Below are 16,779 nucleotides of genomic sequence, written 5' to 3' on the forward strand. Positions count from 1 at the left end.
GAGAGAAGGCACAACCAGCCCTCCCCCACCAGGTTTGGGAAAAAAATAAATTTTCCTCGAAGGAAAGTGAAAGAGATAAAAACTATTTATTGTACAAACACACAGGAAAAGGATAATGATGCTAATTAATAAAACCTCTCACTCTGCTGAGAGAAACCTGGGAGATTTTCAGAGTCCTTCCATAGATCTCTCTCTGTCCCTCCTTGGAGCTGGGATGGGGTGGCGGGCCCACCTCCAGGGCCAAGGCCTCGGTGGAAAATCCTCCCGATGTATTCTGATGTTGAAACAGTCCAGCAGAGGGAAAAAAAAGAAAAAACCCAAGTCCCAGGAAAAACAAAGGTTCAACTCTCCATCTCTCTCTGGAGAAAGAAAAAGGAGCTGAAAAACTGGCCGAAAAGCAAGCTGGGTGCCTTCCCCACTCTCACTCCGTTGCCACAGCTGAAAAAAAAGTCTCTATCTCTGTGTGACCTTGAACAAGCTGCAAACTGCTTTGAAGAAGTTTTGTTCAGGTTTTCCTTCCCCCTCTCAGGCTCAGTTTAAAGGCACAGAAAGGCACAAAAATTAATTCCTGGGCATGGGGCAGCGATATGGGATACACATCACAAAGTCACCCCAAGACATTGAAGAGGCATCAGTGTAGGCTGAACAGAAAGTCAACTGTGATCCTGTCCCATCCAGTTAAAGACTGTGTCCAGGAATTGCCCTGTCCTTTCTGATTGACTGAGATGCCCTTCATCCATAGTAGCTGCTGCTATAGATAGTTGTGCTTTGATGGCTGGTGTTTAAACCTTCAAGATTGAGAAGTCTTTGAGATTGGAAGGTCTTGAAGACTGGGAAATCTTCTGGTTGACTTTGACTCATATTGCTCTGGCACCAAGATTTACACAGCTCCAAGTAATGGGAGCGTTACGGCCTTCAGAGGCTTAATAACGAAATCCAGAGTTCAGTTTACACAAGCCCATCATCCTCCTATTCATGAGTTTATGAATTTTGGTGCAGTGGCACCAGACTCTGAAAGTGCAGGAATTCTGTATCTCACTTTAAAGCACTTAATGAAGACATCATCATGACCCTTCAGAAGAGCACCCTCAACAGAAAAGCACTGGAACAGTGGAGAAGTCTCAATTTCCTTGGTTATGACTTCAAACTCCAGAGATAAAGGACACTGAAGAGAGAGTTTAATGCCTATAAATCTTGCAGTGTGAACTGATTCATGACTCAGACAAAGTGCCCAAGCCCCTAACAGTCAGGAGAAGAACCCTTTAAAATACAGTTTGCTACTATTGCTGGAAACTTTAACCCGCTGGCTTCACACTCAGGAGGTTTAAGCTGCAAATGGCAGGAGAGGATTTATGTGTTCCTCTGAACAAAATACATCAGGGTAGGAGAACTTGACCCAACAGTTTTGAGACGTGCCTGCCATAAATAACCAATTGATTGGCTGGGTTGCAAAGCCATTAGCAGGCGTGGGGAGCCTGCTGAGACTCAGACACCGCATAAAATTCTGGAGGTGCCAGCAAAATGGACATGGCCATCGGCTACGTGGTCGCCTCCTAGCAGAACCACTCGGGAGGGCTTGTGAAAAATGGAGCAGCTTTTATCTCCCTCATTCCACAACACCCTGGAAGGGGGATCCAGTCTGTGCATGGGATCCAGTCTGTCATGGGCCAAGGGGGAAGAGAAGAGAGATAAAATGACCACCTCGTGCTTGAGCAGTAAATCATCTGGAGGAGCAGAAGTATTTAAAATGACGTTGGAGATCGTGCCTTGACAGGCTGCAGATGAGTCTTTTCTGCTGTAAATTACCACAGCTGCCAAGTGGCACTGGTAGGTCTGAGCCAGCAGGGCTTTCCACCCCCAGAAAAGTGGCAGCAGCTACAGCAGAAGGGAATTTGATGACTCAGATCACAGATGTCAGGACAGAGGGCCGGAGGTTGTTTTACCCTCTGAGAATGGGTCATTTTTATCTTTTCCCGCCCAAAAATGCATGTGATGCTCCCATCTTCACTCCCACTGCCACAGCCACACTTTCTGGACTTGGGTTGATCATTTTGCACTGTCCCACCGTGATGGCAAGGGAAAAGGTAAGAGCAGTGGAAGTTCCATGGAGCAATGCCTTCCAAGTCTTTCAATCTGGAGAAAAGCAGGCAGTAGGAAGCAGACATGATGCTGGTCTACTCCAGACACTCATTTACACTTATTTGAGACACGTGCACATTGTAAATGAATCTGAGTATAAATGGCTATGTAAACAGCAGGGTAATGATGAACCAGAGCCAGCTCCTCAGGAGGCTGCAGCTTCGGGCATTATCCTCAATCAAGCAAAGATGGGACCTTGTTCCTGTATCAAACATGAGATGTGATGACTGGCAGGTGAAAGGCAGGAAGGAAGAATGTGGGTATGTGAAATTCCATGCAGCCTGATCCTGCTCAGAGTCTCAAGCGCTTTCCCTGCTCAAGGAGATGAGTGGCCCAGCTCTCAAGGACCAGTTCCTGTGCTAGGTATCTACTCTGTCCTGGCACTGCCACCACTCAAATCTATTGGCTCTTTCAGAGGAACCAGAGGACTCCTCCTCTATGTAGGACTCTGTTTCTATGGACAGGTTTTCTGTTTTCTGTGTTAGATTCAACAGTTGGGTGTTTCTTCTCTCCAGGGAGAGCCCCAAGAGGGAAGAATTGGTTCCAAACAACTGCATTTACACAGTATGGAAATATGCACTGGCCAAGTATTGACGTGCTGCTGCACAGGTGGTTTCCTGGTGGCTCCTAAAACATCAGAAATGGTGAAAACCAGGAACAGATTGAGCTGCTTACAGGAATCTGGCCCATTCCTATGAACTACAAACCTGTACAAGTGTGACTGAGCCTTGAGTCTCACTAGCTAAATGCAGGTTTTATTTTAACAACATTTTATTTTATTTTAACACCCAGTAATTACTCCCCCCATTTTAATGCACAAAAGGTTATTCATCCCCATCCTGGAAGTGTTCAAGGCCAGGCTGGGTGAGGCTCTCAGCAACCTAGTCTAGTGCAAGGTGTCCCTGGACTTTGTATCTGTGAAACACAGAGGAAAGTGCTGCCAAATACTTTGAATTTATTCTTCCTTTTTTTTTCCTGTTGTTTCTTTTTTGAACTGAAATCAGCCTCAGTCAAGGGATTGGCAGCAAGAAACTGTTGGGATCTTGCTCCTGTTCTGCAGGTAGTAGCTCCTTAGAATTCATTGACTTACAAAATTAGGGAGATAAGAATTATCATCTTTAATAAGAACAGAAGCTCAGCACCTCATGTCTAACAGGACACAGTAATAAATGCTTTGGAAACAAGTATCAGAAAGGGAAGAGCAGTTCTCCCACTCACCCAGCAGGAGAGGGAGCATTAGTTTAGGGCCTTCTGAAGACAGGTGCTGCATCCAAATGGCTTCTGCAGGGAACAGGCACTGTTTGCACTGTTTTCCATGAGCCTGTGTAATCCTGTCCTTGGAAAGCTTTAGCCACCACAACACCTCGAGTGAGGTGTTCTGCAGTGCCATGAAACCTCTTAGATAAGAAAGCAGTGGGGCAGGTACTGATCTCTTCTCTCTGGTCACCAGTGTCAGGACCCAAGGGAATGGCTGGAGCTGTGTCAAGGGAAGTTTAGGTCAGATCATAGGAAAAGGTTCTTCACCCAGAGGATGGTTGGGCATTGGACAGGCTCCCCAGGGAAGTGGTCACAGCACCAGCCTGACAGAGCTCAGGAAGTGTTTGGAGAACACCCTCAGGCACGTGGTGTGATTCTTGGGGCGTCCCGTGCAGGGCCAGGAGCTGGACTCCATGATCCTTGTGAGCGTGTCCCAACCCAGGATGTATCTATGATTCTATGATAGTTCCTTTTCTGCCTTTGACTTTGCTGTCAGGCAGGTGCTTTGGGCACCATCTAGTCCTGGTTTTATGGGATAAAGTGGATTACAGCTCCATGTTCACTTCTTAACTACTGAGGGCTCAATCCACATCCCTTCCTTGCTCACTTCTCTCCAAGTGTCCTACTCTCTTTGAACTACCCGTTTTTTGGAAGCCTAACACTACATTTTGGACAAATGTTTTGCTACAGGAGAGAAAGTAGTCGCTTTTGGAAGTGTCATTTTAGTGCACGCAGCACAAATGTTTATAAATACATACCTGCACACAGACAGGGCACTTGTCAAAACACATTCAAAGGATACCTAGGTTCTTTCATGTATTACATACTCAGAGTGAAAATAACCAGCTATATTTAACCCAGATCCAAGCCAGACTAAATTATTTCAAAGGTCAGTTAAAGAACAGAAAAATCTCACTAGCTAAGAGATAAAAAAGCTCCCATTCATCTGCAATTCCAAGAGCTTTCACAGAACTAAAGCACAGGATGAGAAACTGTAATTAAGTACCATTTCATATAAAAATCATTGACAACTCCAAGTTTCTATACCTGCCAAGACCTCAATTCAGATGACTGCATTTGGCCTACAGCAGTTGATGGAAACTCCATCACTCACCACACTGATGTAGTTGTTTGGAAACCAACGGCTCTTGGCAGAGAAAACACATTTCAGCTTCTGTTGAATGACTGCACATATGAGGAGCAGGAGATGAGACAGACCAATAGCCAGTGCTCAGATTCAGATTATGTTTTGGCTGGGGCTTAAAGTTCAGGTCTGAGGCCAAGTGGAGGCTCAGATTTAGCCTGCAATGTAATCCTGAAATCACATGGGCTCCTCTCCTCAGGTATTGGCCTCAGTGGCAGAGACCTGGGGGTGTTTTCTCCCTCGAAATGGTGAGTCAGTTGGTTTGGCAGGCGCCGCTGTGCTCGCTGCATTCCTGTTCTTTGGCCCCATGTGAGTCAGTTCTGGAAAACTCTTATTTGACCACAACTGGAAAAGAAAGAGAGAAAAAAAATCCAAGCCAAAACCCACAGATCAAATCTGTAGGATGGGTTTGAACCACAGAGCCTAGTTTTTTACCCTGACAGCCTGCATGATCTCAGCACAGACCTAACCACAAACAGCCGAAGGAAGCACTTGGGAAGCTGAGCCCCTGCTCCCATCACCCAACCCGAGCCAGCAGGCGATAACAGTCCAACCAAGAGAGCAATGAACGCAGCGAGCCAAATCCCTGAAGAAACTCTGGGATTTGTTCTCTCTGGCTGATTGGAAAAGCTGTCTCCAGAACTTAAGTCAACACCTTCTGTCAACCTCAGGACATCTCCTTGGATAAACATAATCACCTTCCAGGTTTGGGCCTTACTCAGAACAAGATCACTCTGCATAGGAATCATATTTAGCACAGGTCACGGTTTAAACTGCCATCAGAAATATCCACGAGGGCGTTCATGTTTCAGCTTTGCCATCAGCCCTAAGGTGAGAACACCCCAGTGAGGATTTGTGATGTGCACCAGAACATTCATGCAATAATGAATGATGGCCCAGCTCTATTTCTTGTGCAATCTGCAACTTCCCAACGTGTCTGACACACTGGGAATCCACACGCAACAGTGATGGAAACCTTGGAAAGTGAATGCAAGTGAAGAAAAGTCCTTGGTGTAATTTTACAGTGTGTGAAAGATTTAAAGCAAGAAACACAACCAGATGCCACAAGGAAACTACTTTCAATTAGTTCTGCTTTGTGTTATACCTACAGATGAAAAATAAAAACAAATTCATTCTGTCAACAGCTCTATCTATAGCATAATCCTTAAATGAACTCATCCGTCAAACTGGTCTCCTCTGGCAAAACACGTTACAATCCCTGTTTCTCAGCTGTGAGAATCAATCATCTGTTTCCCAAACCCATTGGTCAACATCTTAAGAACCCAATATATTTTTATTGCACTGAACAAGCAGTCACAGGGCACCAACCTCACCACATCACCTGTGTACAAAGGCCTCATGTATTAGCAAATTCAGCGATTCCAGGGGAGCTATTCCTCTGTAAAGGTTACACGGCAAATGTGCCTGACCTGGCATAAAAGCAAACCTCAGCCTTTCTGCCCCAGCACGATCCATGGGATGTGCTGCTGCTCACAGCTGGATAAGGCAAGAGCACTGAAGAACAAACCAGATTTTTTCTGGGTGGACAGTTCAGAGAACGATATTTGAACCAGGAGATACAGAGGTAGGGATGTGCATTTTTAAGCCAAAGCTAATGGTTCCATTGAAGTAGCAGCAGAACCACCCCACCAAAGCACTGGCAGCATTCAGTAGCATTTGCAGTGCTTCTCAGTGATGAACGTTCCCCATCCTCCATGCAGGAGGACTTTGAAGAGGGGGTCTCTTCCCAGTGCTCTGATAGCTGCTCCAGACCAAGAGCACAACCTCCTTCCAGCAAAGGGACCCTGTGAGAGGGCAAACAACTCTCATTCCTGTGTTACTCATGGGAGTATAAAGGCACAGCCATACTCCATCCTGGATGTGCAAAGGGATGTAGGTGTGCAGGTTTCCAGGGGTCTCAGTGCCCAACCTCCCATGCCAGGCCAAAGGGCAGAATTGGCCAAGCTGAGATGATAGGGGAGACCAACTTTTTCATGGGCACATAGTGATAGCACAAGAGGGAATGGTTTGAAACAAAAAAGGTGAGACTTAGAATAGATATTGGGAAGAAATTCTTGACTGTGAGAGGGGTGAGACACTGACACACATTGCCCAGAGAAGCTGTAGATGCCTCATCCCTGGGAGTGTTCCAGGCCAGTTTGGATGGGGTTTGGAGCAACCTGGTCTAGTGAAAAGTGTCCCTGCCCATGGCAGAGGGTTGGAATGAGATGAGCTTTAACATCCCTTCCAACCCAAACAATTCTGTGATACGAGCTGTGCTCTGCATGAGCCACATCAGGATGCAATGGACAGAGAACAACTTCAGTCATGCTTAGCAAAGACTGAAACGTGCCTCAAAGTCATTCTTGAAATCCCATTTCCCAGCACGACTCACTCGTGCTGTGAGCAGACACTTATGCAATTGGTGCTCTTGGCCTCACAATATTGGCTGGTAGAAAAAAAAATTTACTAAAAGTGAAATGTAAACCGAGGTGTTTCTTGCAGAGGCATTGGCTTAGACAAACAAACTGCAGCAGTGGTTTTACCTGAGGCAACCTTATGAGAGCTCATTATGTAGTTGTATTTTAACTAATGAAGTGGCAATTTCTATGAAATTCACTGGGAATCCCTTAAAATAATTCATGACACAGAACCAGTGTAGACAACTAAGGAATTTTGAGCAAAGCAGACATATCAAGGACAGCCTGGTCTTACTGTTCCAGCAACAGTACCAGCTACTCTTGGCATTGAAGGAGCAGCAATATCTGACTGATAATGCACTGGTTCAAGATAAACTTCCCTCATTTTCCACAGATTTCAGTTCCCTGGGATATTTGAGAAATTTTTGCTTCTGGGTTTGAAATGTTTTGATGCAAGTCTTCACAAGAAGCCAAACCTTTCAGAAAGGTAACACTTCCCTGAATCCTGGGGTGCAAGCAGAATGGCAAAGGACTCTACCCACCACCAAGCAGATCTTAAAAGCGTCTGCTATTGCTCAGCTTGGATCACAATTCCACTTTTCCAAGTGGAAAAGTGCACAGACAAATAACAGAAAACACCACAGGAAGCTGACTAAATGATAAGGTTTTAAAGGGGAAAAAAAAAGAAAAAAGAGAAAAAGAACATTTTACCCACATTTTTAACAATATCGGAGTTTATGAAAAGACTGGGCTACCTGCAGGTTGGAGAAAAGCAAGGTGTGTGTGCCACAGTGTGGCAACCTACCTTTTCCTGGATGGAGACTGACCATGACCAAACTCAAGGGAACTGTGTGCCCACTCCAGCAGGTCCTACACCTCTATGGCAAGGGAACATTGACATGGCCATTGGTGCACACAGATATCAATAAATTTCACTTCAGAAAGCAGCAAATGCAACAGGATCCACAGCTTGGTGTGGATTTTGACAGCTCAGAAATATCTGCCCAGGGGTCCCAGACCCACCAGTCCCAGTGCTGGGCCTGGCAGCCTGAGGAGGAGGAGGAAGGGAGGAATTTGAGCTGAAATCAAAGCCAGACATCCCCAAAGAACAAAGCCGTGGCTCCGGACGCGTGTACTCCGGGGGCATCTTGGGGCAAGACAGGTGCCTGGCACACAGGGACAGACAGGGAATTTTGTCAGCCAAACGTCTCCTGTACCCATTCCCTTGGGAGGAAAGAAGAGTTGCCAGCAGAGCTGGCCAAAAAACAAAGCAAACAAGGCATGGATCACTGGAGAGTCAAATAATCCCCGTGCAGCAAACAGGGTCAAGTTCGAGGAACAAAACCTCATGGCTGGCAGGGGGTGGCTGCTGAGGGCACATGTGCTGCAGAACCAGCCTCTGGAGAGTCAGCTGGTCTTCATCTTCCCTAAACCCAAAACCAGCCCTTCCAAATCCCCTGGCATCACCATGGGGAAACAGCCTTGGTATCTTTCCTCTGTCAGAGGACACACACAGCTCCCTGCAAGCAGCAGGAGTGGGTGCTGAGCTCTGCCCAGGAATGTGCTCCCTTCTCTAGGCAAGGACCTGCTGTAACTCCCTGCCCTGCACAGTGGGCTGAGGCCACCTGCCTCTCATGCTCTCACTGGCTCATCATTCACAACTCATGTGAAAAGGAAGCTGAAAGACCTCACCAAATCCAAGCATCCAACCCCCTGAGTCAGCTCCAAACTCCGCTCCTGAGACAGCATTGAGCACCACAAGATTTTTCACAACAATAGATTGAGTGCACCTTGGCTGTGCTCTTACATGTCCCAGATCCACTCTACAATCATGAGAAGCAAAAGGATTTTTTGTTTTAAAAGATTAAATTCTGGCTGCTGGCACAACCTTAAAGCAGACAGTCTCTATAGGATGATCAGGCATTGTTAATTCTTTTCATTCCTACTGAAGTGGTGAAAACTGGCAATGTGGCACAGTTCTCCTGCTTACCCTGGGACTCTGGAGTCAGATTTTGGAACTGACAAGTGATCATAAAAGAAAACCAACCAAAAAACACAACTGTATCAAGCAGACACTTGAATTCTGAAGGAGATAATCTGTTCTATCCAAGGAAAAGTGAAAAATATTCTGAATGTTTTCAGAAAGAAAAAAACATTATTGAGACAAGGCAGACACAAGAACTAACATCAAATCCAGTCCCTGTTGGTCACTTCCCAAAATCTCCAGGGGAAGGGAGGCTGCAGGGCTGGGGCTGCTCTGGGCATTTCACACCATGATGGTGCTGGGGGCCAGGGCAATGTTTTCCTACCTCAAAACCTTTGTTTTGGTGAGGCTGTCCAGCATAACCAAAGAAGCACAATCCAAGGGAAACCGTGCAATCCTCAAAAACAGCTTGGATAAAGAAGAGGCCAAGTGCTGAGTGTGTGACTGCGGTGCCAGCCAGGAGCAGAGAGCTCCATGGGTGCCTGATGGGCCCAGCCCAAGCCAAGGGATGGCTTTGGTGTGGCCTGGGGTCACCCACTGGGCATCCCTGGGTATGAGCTGTCCCCCCAGCCCCGGGCGTTCTTTCCTGCTCTGCTTTAAATGATGGAGGGGCTGGGGGCTCTCCCCAGCAAGAGATGGCACTGCAGAGCCCTTGCCCTCACCATTGGGACATTTGTGCTCCTGATCCCTGCATCCTGCTGTCCTTGAGGAGCTGCCCTGAACACTAGTGCCTTTCACATCCTCGGGATGGTGATTGCCCCAGGCCCAGCACCGAGACAAGCTATAAATATTCCTCCCAACCTTCCCCCATCACTCAATCCCTTGGCACCCCAGCAGTGGTCACAGCCTCTGTAGAGCAGCCCACAGCCCCAGGCTGGCGTGGGGGCACCAGCTGCTTCCCCCTCCCAGCGGGATGCCCGCGGATGCTTGAAGCCCCAGGGGTGACGGGGCATCCCACAGGCTCTCCCAGAGGCACCGGCAGATTAGCGGCTCTATTTTTCAAGTTGATCCTCTCCCACCCCCTCCAGCTTCATTCAACTTACAAGAATTTAAGAGAACTTGGCAGGACAGGCAGGATCTAAATATAAACCCTGGTAGCCATTTCGCCAAACAAACCCTGATGAGCAAATGGCCTCTGTACCTGGAATGCGGGTTCATGGAAGTGACAGGTCAGCAAAGCAGCTGCCTCTTTCCTCCCAGCACAATGGGGATAGCAGAGATGCCATCGGCACGAGTTTTTTCCTACCCTGCTGTGCACTAAAAAAATTATTCTTGGAACATTATGGAGCAGGGGGGTAAAAATAGATATGCAGGTTCAGCATATGGCTCTCTTCACTCCTTGTGATTCCACCTTGTTTTGCAGAGAATAGAAGGAAAAACAGTTATGCCACCCAGTTAACCTCTGCTTGCTCAGCAGCTCCTGACAATGACACTTGCGGCTTTCCAGGATCGTTTTAGAAATCCTTCCAGCAACCTGGGTATCTCTGTGGTGTCAATTAAACCAGAAAAGATGAGTCTTTAACCAGACCAGCCTAGGTGGGAAAGGTCAAAAATTTGCTGCAACTGCCTCAGGTGAAGCTCAGTTTTGCTTATCACTGTTGGCAGCAACAAATACTCACCACATGGAAAAGGAAATTGGAAGTAAGGTTTGCTTTGCTCCAAGATCTCCTCCTGGAGAGCCATCCCTGAGCCCCACACATGTCCCCACACCAAGGCTGGGTGGGAGGCAGCTCCCACAGCTGCTTGCCAAAGTTTATTTGGCTCGGTGAAGCTCAGTAGAGACCAAACCAGCAGGAGCTGCTGGGATGCACCAAAAGCCCCGTGGCTGCTCTGCCCATGCAGTGTGCCCATCACAGAGGGTTGTGATGGCCAACTTTGTCTGGTCCCCAGAGAAGTGACAGTGGTTAAATAATCCCAGTGTTAATGCTGGTGGAATCGTTTCAGAGATGCAGCCTGGGAGGAGCCATGCTGGCGCTGGGAGCGTCTCCCACCCACTGAGTCACTCCGTGGGTTTTTCAGATCCTTGGGGACAGTGTGTTTATGGCCAGCTCAGAAGGGGCTGACTGACAGGCTGTGACCTCAGGCTCTCCTCTGGTTTCCTTGAAGGAGGAGGACAAGGCTCCAGGATGGGTCACCACAATGGGATGGTCATGGGGGGTGAGGGCAAACCAGGCAACAATCACAGGGAGGCACAGGCAGCTGGGACACAGAGAGTGACAGAGCAGAGGGGCTGGTGTCCCCCTCCCAACCCACAGACGCCCTGCACAGCAGGGATGGTGCCACATGCTTTTGAATGGACACTTTGCTTCACGTTGACAAAACAACACAATTTCAAAAAACAACCCAACAAATCCTTCCACACCTTGCTCCCTCCTCCTCTCCACTCAGCCACCTTTCTCCTTCCCTGGGGAATGGAAGGGCTGGGGAATTTCTGTGCCTTGGTGATCTTTAGCCTTGGCCTCCCTGCAGCTGCGGCAACCTACAGCAGTTCTGTGGCTGCTCCAGAACCAGCTTGGTTGTGTCAGAGCCCAACCTGGCCCTTCTTTAGGGCCTGGATCCTGAAGATTCCAGCATCACTGAAAGCCTCTGGTATTTGGGCTCCTAAACACTTTCTGAGCCACAGAATGTCCCCAGTAAAGGGGACTGACCTTCACCTGCTCACACCCTTTATCATCACTCAAAGTCCCTGGAACAGGACAACAAAGAGCTTTTAAATTCACCAAATTACCAACTAAACCTCATGTGTTTTTCCAGGTAACATCCACTGGACCCTGCTTGTTCCAACCTTTTCAGTCAAGCACGTTCCCTCTGCAGCGCAGAAAGGGACTTCAATCCTCAGCTTCCCAAGAGGTCATTTAACAGCAAGCTGGAGGGAGTGGAGAGATGACAAGGGATTTTAATAGAAGGCAAATAAAGCTCTTTGTAAGTCACTTCCAAATTGATTTATATAGCCAAGGCTGCTCCACTACACTTTCACAGTGGAAAATTCCTTTAAGAAAACACCTTCAAAGGACAATCCAGCTCTTCTTGAAGCCAGGAGAGGCAAATCATGCATGTCAAATCTGGGGCTAAAATGTGCACAAAACCCACAAACCACTCAAAATCACCATTCAATAGATTGTTCCACAGTCCCCTGAATCCCAGATGCTGGAGCATAATGGATAATGCTGAGCTATCAAAACATGAGTGTACACGGAGTTTCTTTATTCTCAGCATTATGACTTAATTTCTCAGCATTAATGTTCATTTCAAAGCAAGGAATTTTGCTTGGTCTCCTCTGGGACCCCTAAACCCTTTGTGTTTGTTTTCCACCCCTGCAGTGGGAGCATGGGGTGGCAGGGAAATGCTAAAGCCAAATGTTTCCCCCTTTACAGCACGCTGGAGAATGTGCGGCAACACCTCTGCTCAAAGGGAACGGCCTTGTTTAGACAAGCCATGGCAAACACGAGGCACAGGCCCTGGAGGAACGGCTTCAGGGGCTGCAAGAAGGTGGAATATCGACTTTCAGAATTTGTGGGTGGGAAAAAAAAAAAATCTGTCCATGGTTTCCATGCAGTTTCAGCCTGAGGCTTTGCATCCCCTAGGGAAACGTTATTCTTTGGCTTCTGACTCACCAAACTGAACTGTGAGATTAAGGAATGGCAAGACAGGCAAGCGTCTTTCGTTACCTAGGCCAAGACAATGTCTCTCCACCATCATCAGAGTAATCTCCCCTTGGAAAAGGACCAGATGAATGTTCCCATTGCTCAGATGATTCCAGAAGATACAACTTGTAAATAGCAACAGCAACTGTGCCAGCAAATACCAAAAGGAAAACTGTACCATTTCAACAACAGTTTTTGAGCTGGATCCAGCAGTGACACTCTGATGAGCACCTTGTTGTGGAATGGTGTCCCTCGAGACATGGGCCTTTCTTCCTAATCCCATCTGGTGATCACTTGTGCACAAGGCCTCATTGCCCTTGATGGTATCACTGGTTGTGTAACAGCTGAGCCTGTTCTTGCTCATCCTCACCTCAAGCTGTTTCTGATCCTGGGGAAGTGCTGTGGTAACAGCTGGCAACCCCAAAGTGCCATGGGAATGGCTCTGTTTGCACTTCACTGGTGTCTGTGCCCACCAAATTCAAAGCAGGCCAATTTCATGTGACAGAGTTAATGAATAAGTATCAACTGATGTAGGAAAGGGCTCAGCTCTTCACTCCACCTTCCCATTCCACTAGTGCCTGGCAAGTTGCTGTCTGCAAGCAGGACCTCACTGTGCTGCACTGCTCCCAAGAAAAGCACACATCCAGGAGGGGTAAAGAACCAACATTCTGAAGATTAAGCAATTTGGGTGCATAAATTCCACACATTACTGTTGAGATAAATGTGCCCAGTGACCCTGTACTCAAACATGTCGACAATATCAAAAGGGTAGTGAAGGCCATAACCCCCTGCTGGACCTGGGAGGAGGAAGGGACTGTGGGAGTGTTGAGTCTCAGATCCTTTCTAGTGACCTCAGCTCTCCCTGTTTGAGCAAAGCCACCTCCAGACAGATCTTCCATCTGCACCCCTCACCCACCACATGTGATTTCACCAAAGCTCCCTGCACCTCTGAACTGTAAGTGCTGAAGGACTCGGTAAGCACCTGGTCAGTGAGCAACAGTGGAAATTCCCCTGCACCCCTACCCAAAGCTCAGGGTGAGGAGCCTCCTACGATCACGCAGTGAGCAGCAATTGAGATGGACCAAGAGGAGGAGGTTGGTGTTATTCCAGAAGTTTGCTCCAGTGCCACATGCACACACACACACACACACACACACACACACACGTCAGCAGGGATCCCCTTAGCACAGCTTCTGCTCAGGCTGTCTCTGCACCCATCAACATGCAGCTGATTCTGCCTCACTGCTTTGGCCCAAAGGATCAATATTGATTATCATATTTGAGATAGTGGACTGTAGAAGTGTGAGCTGAGGAGTGAATAAACCCCATGCATTCACTCATATTTCCCTTTAACAAGGATGGAAGTTGTTCATCAAAACCGGGAGCAAAACACTAAACATGAGTCCCCCGAGCCATCCCAGTGCCAGACCTGTAGGAAGCTATAAAACAGAGGCTTCTTAACCCCTTCCTACAGGAGATTCACAGCCACGAGCTGCACAAACCCAGCTGGGGAAATGCTACACTAAAGCCCCACTTTCTGCCCAAAGCACAGTGAAACAGCCAAGCGTGACTGGAGGCAAGAATAAGGCCTGAGATTTTCAAGGCACTCACCTCCAGCCCGACAGGTTCTGTGCCATCAAAACCACATCCCAAATCTCTTCTCCATCCCTGCATGTAAATCCCACTATCAAGTGGAGCTACCGGGGAGGGCAGAAAGAAGGGGCTCCCAGGAACGTTGTCTCACTTTGGTCTGTGGAGAGGTGAGACGGGCTCCTGAAAGGCAACAGACTGGAACAACTGCCCCGAGCTTCCAGGGCTCGTTAACTCTCCTTGGCCAGATCCATGATTTGATACAGATGCATGGAGCAGGAATTTCCAGCCTTTCTCCAGAAAAGCAGTCCTGCATCCCAGGCTGATCAGCCACCCCACCAACCTCCCAGTTCATCGCAGATGCCTGAAATCTGAAATGTAAATCAAGTGGGGAAGGCATTAATGGCAGCAATGTGAAGGCTCAGTGCAAACCTTCCCAAGATGAACTGTCCTGACCTCCGCTGGGCTGACAATGAAAGTGTGACATCATGTGCAAACGAGCTCTAAATTCAAACCAGGTGCCGGGAGCTGCCTGGCATCGTATAGCTGCAGCACAAAGCACTGATGTTTGAGCAGAGATGCTGGGGGCAGGAGAAAGGCTGAGTACAGGACATGCTCAGCAACAAAACAGCCAGTGCAGCACAGGACAGAATTCTGCACTGCACGTGAAAATGCTGGGATTTGTGCTCCTTGGTGCCAGTTCCACTTGGGGCTAACACCGTTAAGTAAACAGAGTTGCTGATATTTATGTCCACATGTGTGAGTATTCCTACAGCTCTGGAATCAAGCTAGCAGCACAATAATGAGGGTTTTTTCCATGTTTGCTTATACTCAGGACTCCCTTAGACCTTGCAAAGTGCTTGGAGCTGCACTCCCAGGACACAGCTAGTGGAGAGCACGGTGATTTACAGCCAAAAAGCACATCCATGCTTCAGAGCCCCTCGTGGTCAGCCATCGTTCCTCTGCTGCTACCCCCTAAGGAAATGGCCTGTCCCCCATGACTGACCCTCACCTTGCTGCACAAGAAGGCCCTTCCCAAAGGGGTCTCCATGAGCAATTTTTCACCCCATTAAGCACTGCCAGGCCAGCTGCTCACCCTTTCCCCACACCCCAGAGGCAGTGCTGGCACGGAGCTGTGCAGCCACAGCCTCTGAGATAAATTCTGCTGGCTTGTGTTCACAGAGGGGACCAGATCAGCACGGAAGAGATGAGTTTGCTGTCCAGGAACCAATACCTGGGAGGACAATAACTGCAGTTCTCACTGGAAAAGTCATTCTTTGTACCTTGGTGTTTTGGAGAGCACAGTCCAGAGTAAAATCCATCACTGGGAGCACATCAGCCTGGGAGGGGCAGTTGGGAACATTTCAAGATGTGATGCAAAACATCACCTGCACAACAGAGTGGAGATCCCACACAACTTGTGTAGATTGTAAACTGCTTTTTATTTTCTGCTGGTCATTTTTTGGAACATGCCTTGGCTGTTCCACAGTGAACCTGAGACAAGGAGAACTCAAAACAGAAAATCTGTTGTACAATACAGAGGTCTGACATGAGCCGCGCAATTTTTACATCCAGATCATTATTGATTTCTTTTGGGAATTCCATTTCCACATGAAGTGTGGCTGGATGAACACTACTGAAGCACAAAAGTACCAAGACCACCAACACAAACTGAGAAATTACACAGCCCTTTTATAATACTGAAAATTCTCTCCCACTGGCAGTAAGAATAAACAGGTCCAAAGGTTTCTTTGTATGGAGAGCAGCTACACTGAATGGTTTCAACATCAAAATCAACTTGAAAACAACAATTTCAGGTAAAGTGCTAAATTAAATCTAACTAGGAAAGGAGTTCTACAATAATCCTGGGTCTGAGCACTGTTGTTTGGCAGTCTCCTTCCTGCCACACTGGTTACAGAAAACACTCTTCACACCCAGCTTACCACAGCCCAGCTGAAACTTGAGCAGCCTCCAAATGGACAAGGAATGGAAATAGGAGAAAAAGAGAAAATAAATCAAAGGCAACCAATTAATTTTCATCTCTCACATTGTTCTTCCTGCTCAACTGGGGAATGGGAACCTTTCCAAGTGAGTTCAGAAATGCTGTGGGGGTCCCCTCATCCATTCCTGTCTTCAGAGAAGAAGGTTGGAAAACGCTGATGACAGGCAATAAAGTAGAATCACTGAAATTTATAAATCTGGAAATTTGGAAGAAAAAAATATCTATATGCAAGAATAATGAAGAAAATATTTGTCAGCATTTGAGTGAACTGAGAGTTCCAGACTGGAGGCCTCTTCTGCTCAAAAACTTCATGGAAGTGCACAGGTGTGGGAAAACCCTTGAGACACAATGCACAGCACAGCCGTGGGAGATGAGAACGATAAATTATTCTGGTTTTTCATTGTGGACAACACTCATACCTTCTAAATTTGGGAACAGAATATTTTTTCTGCCCCTCTCTCTCCCTTTCTCTATATTTTAAGTTATGAACCACAGAAATTCAGAAGTAGCAGCATTTCTAATTCTTTTTCAGATGAAAGGTAACAGGCATTCTGTAAACTCCTGTGCTCTCCTTTCTGCACCACAGCCAAAACACAGTA

This window comes from Corvus brachyrhynchos, unplaced genomic scaffold (assembly GCF_000691975.1).
Source record: "Corvus brachyrhynchos isolate BGI_N302 unplaced genomic scaffold, ASM69197v1 scaffold245, whole genome shotgun sequence".
NCBI classification, from domain to species: Eukaryota; Metazoa; Chordata; class Aves; order Passeriformes; family Corvidae; genus Corvus; species Corvus brachyrhynchos.